Below are 4,259 nucleotides of genomic sequence, written 5' to 3' on the forward strand. Positions count from 1 at the left end.
ATCTTAGATGACCCACCCTTCCATTGACGTGTTCTCCCTACCATGACAAAGGTGGATAAAGGTGGAAAGATTTCATGTAATCCATGGACACCAGTGAAGATCACAAATCATTGAAGGAAAAAGGTTCAGAGCACTGTCTAGTGAGTGGGTCTAGACGACCCAACTCCCAATGTTAAAGTGCCTAGGATAGCACAAGGATTATTCACTCTTCCTGTTTTATAGTCTAGGTCTCCCTTGCATTCGTTGTCGGATTGTTTTGTGTGTTTGTACGAGAGCTACGATCATCTTACCTTCATTTCCAGTTTGTCTCCTAATAAAAGGAACTTTGGATTCTGGATCTTTCTGCGTCGTGCATATTGTGTCCACACTGATCCTGACAGGTGTGGAACATTGGACCAGCTCTATATGCTCTGTATGGTGCTGGAGGGTTCATAGGAGTTGCTCATCCAGTCTTTCAGGATTTGGAGAAGGCATTCAACTCTGTCATGCTAGTAGAGAGGAAATCCTCTCTACGTCTTTGAGCCAGGACCTCCAGCATGCATTAGGGAGGTTTATGGAAGAGTGAGAAGCAGCTGGGATGAGGGTCAGGACCTCTAAACGACATTTTTGTTTGTCAATTTTCATGAAATTGCGCACACGTGCTGCTAGCTTGAGTCTACAGACACCACAGAAGTTTTGTTGACCTTTGACCGTGGGAAGAAACCGCAATCTTGAAAAAAAAAGCCCCTTTACTTCCAGAGACAAAGAAAAACCCGTCCTTGGGATTCTTAACGATCGTTTTGTAACTTCTAGGGCATCAATGACGAGATACTGTAGAAAAAAAGTTGGAATTAAAAGTTGTAAATTTGTAACGGCCTGTGTGTAGCAAATTTGAAACTGTTGCGATCTTAGCTATCCTTAAAATCTTAGCTATTTTTAATCATCGATTTTCACAAAATTTTACACACATTCCGCTCGCTTAACTCTATAACCAACTCTGGAGTTTCGCCGACCTTTGACCCCGAGAAGAGGCCGCCATCTTTAATTTAAAAAAAAACCAGTACCTTTAGTACCAGATACAAACGGAAACTCATCGTTGGGATTTTTAAGCTGTAAAATGTAAGTGTTAATAGGGTTCTATTAACACCCCTGGTGTAGTGGTTAGCACTCTGAATCCAGGAGTTTGAGTTCAAATCTCAGTAGAACCTTCAAACCAAACTGACTCTCCTTAGTGCTTCAATGTTTTGATTTCAAAATAACAAACAACCTCAAACATGTCTTTAGTTTTCTGACCTCTAGGAACAGACGAAAGAAAATTCTATGATCTTCACTCTTAGCGTACACAATGTGTCATATTATTTTTTATATATATTTATTTTAATTATAAGTCTTTATCTCGGTTACCATAGTTTCCAATTTTTACAGTTGTTCTTATAGAAACATGTAACAAAGCATATGCTTGTAGGGTTCTATGGTGTAGTGGTTAGCACTCTGGACTCTGAATCCAGTAGTCTGAGTTCAAATCTCAGTGGAACCTTGAAACTCTCTTAACTCATCATTGTTACGTGGATCTAAACAATACAGCAACTCAAACGAAAGAATTAAAATAACAGACATTTGTGTACATAACTTCAGTTTCCTGGCCTCTAGAAACCATATTCTTGTTGTAAAAATTCTATGCTCTTCAATGTTAGTGTAGAAAATATCCCACCATGCTGATTGCAATGCTAGCACTTTAAACCACATTAGGATAATTAGCATCTTGAGCAATGTGTTTTTCTCAGTCAGTTGATGATGCTGACTGACTGCTAGCTAAACTTAATTAAACAGGTGAGCTGAATGTTTATTGATAACGTTACAAATGTTTGGAAGCTCATTTGTATGATTTATGATTTATTAATGTTTTATTTATTGATGGGTGGTTTGCAGGATCTCTGCAGCCCGATGATGAAGACGTCGGTGTCCCTGCAGATGTCCACTTTAATCCTTTCTTCCTCCATCAAAGACCAGATCTCTACGTCTGTGTGATGCCTTCGTCTGAGGAGGAGCACTTGGGATTGTTAACGTTCTTCTGCTAATACAACAGACTATTTTCATTTCTCTTTGTTGTTTTATGTTGAAACGGGACGTTTCATCTGGAGGAGGGGGCGTATGTAACACTATTTACTTCCACATTTGTGTTTGGATGACAGGTTGATGCCGTAAGATGACAAATGAACTTCAGGTTATGTGAATGAAAAGGAAAATAAAGGCTGCAGCGGTCCTCTACACCCAAACGTGTCTTCGAGATTCTTATCTTACATATGAAACTCCGCTTTACCGACACAGAACCCTGGAAAGACGGCTACACTGACAATAATCTGATTTTGAGTAGTAAAAAGGTTCAGAATCTCTTTGTTTTTTAAAACCTATCCTGGAATAAAGCTTCAGAAAAGGCTCCACATATTTCATCTTCAAGCTACGCTCTGATAAACGGAAAACTTTGGTGTTTTTTCCTTGTTAATCTATAATTCTGAGTCGTAAATTTATGAGATAAAAACTTGTAAATGTACGAGATTTCTTCTTGTAAATTTACGACTTGAAAGTCGTAATAAAAAAAAAAAGACAAAAAGCGTTAGATGGAGATGTCACTATGTGGAGAGCTGGGTAAATTACTTTATCTAATAAGAAAACACCCTAATCTTCTCCAAATATCACGTAGCTCTCAGGAGCGCCGAATTGTTCGGAACTGAATTGTTTTTTTTCCGCCGGCAGGAAAAAAAAAGTCCTTATTTTCTCTTTTTCCGTCATTTCCGTTGTGCTGTGGTTTATTTCGTTGTGCCGCGGGTAATGCCGTTGCGTTGTTTCTTTTGTGTGTAGTGTGAGCCCTGTCGGCCACCGTAGATGAAGGACAGAAGGTTCTGAGTATCATCAAAGCATTTATCTCCACCAGACTTCCGTCTGGCTTACTGCATTTCACATTTATACGTAGGTTTGCCAACATTGTCACTTTAACACAACAGTGTTTGCTAAATCAGCAAAACCTTTCTGCATTTGTGTGTTTTCTCCAGCAGCGGTGTTACTCTGTGTCTATCAAGGAGGAACTTCACTCCTTATGGCTCCATCTTTGTCCATATATCACTTTAGGACCTTAACAGCTGATCATTCCCACAATTCTTAGCTATGGTTGTTTCAAATTTTTTTTTTTTTTATCTTACTAAACTCATCTAAAATGATCAAGAACAACTGTGAAAGGGGTGTGGTCCTCTAACAAGCTCACTCCTGACTGGTGAGAGTGGTTGCCATAGAAACGTTAATGCAGACCGACTTGGACCAATCACTGCTCACTGACGATTTCTGGCTCCAACATGGAAAAAGTGGCGACTGAATTGACTTCTTTTGGCTGAAGCGATGGATTTCTATGGGTGACTGGACATGTCTAAAGTACTCACAGGATCTCAGACCCTCCACCCCCCACCCACCTCCCCCAGTCATCTTCAAGGCTCCCGCCGGGGGGGGGGGGGGGGGGGGGGGCAATGCCCCTTCCTGCTACATTAAAGCCGACCAAAAAAAACCTAGGGGTTTCCTTTTTTTGGGTCTTGTACCAGAAGCTCAGCCTCGTTCACAGCAACCGTCTGTCCACCGAGTGCGGGGGTCGGTCTTGAGGTCATTTCCAGCCCGCAGCTCCTGGGTTAAACTGCTAAATGACTTGCGTCAGATGCTGAGAGGGAAGATGGAGAACGTGGCCGAACCAGCTTGTGTGGCGTTGCGGAACAAGGCAGGAGGCGTGGGGCTGGCCGTTCGGGGTCTTGATGCTCTGTTGGGGCCACTGGATGTTCTCATTGGTCCTGAGAGCCCGGCTGATGGAGCCATCTATTCTTTCAGCTAAGCTCTTATTTAAACGCCATGTCTCCGGAGACATGACACCTTTTCTCCTTTTTCTTTGAAGTCCTTTAATTCTGATCTGTTGTTTATGTTGGGTGCTTTTACATATCTGGTTGCATCTTTAATTTAATTTTCTGCGACTGTGGGGAGTAGTTTGGCGAGATTCTCCTTTTGTCCTTTTGAGGGCGCTCTTTCTCCGACAAACCATCAGATATGTCCTCGGCTTTGTTTTCATTTAGTCTAAAATGAAGATTTGTGTCGACACAAATGAGCAGCAAAGACAACAAGAAAAGTTGTTTCAATTGTCTGATGATGCTTGTTTTCTGCACATTATTTTAGATTAAGCAATGAAAATATATTTTTTAAAGGTTTGTTATTTTCAATTAAAATGGCTGCAAATACGCAAACTGGCAACA

At 41.0% G+C, this 4,259-nt stretch overlaps 1 non-coding gene across 1 annotated transcript; it reads left to right on the forward strand.

The window, feature by feature from the left end:
- The first annotated feature begins 1,444 nt into the window (after positions 1-1,444).
- Positions 1,445-1,516, forward strand: trnaq-cug (transfer RNA glutamine (anticodon CUG)). Its single transcript has one exon. It is a non-coding gene; the product is annotated as a tRNA-Gln (tRNA).
- Positions 1,517-4,259: the final 2,743 nt, after the last annotated feature.

The sequence above is a fragment of the Oryzias latipes genome, chromosome 23 (assembly GCF_053564925.1).
Source record: "Oryzias latipes strain Hd-rR chromosome 23, Olatipes_Hd-rR_3.1".
NCBI lineage: Eukaryota > Metazoa > Chordata > Actinopteri > Beloniformes > Adrianichthyidae > Oryzias > Oryzias latipes.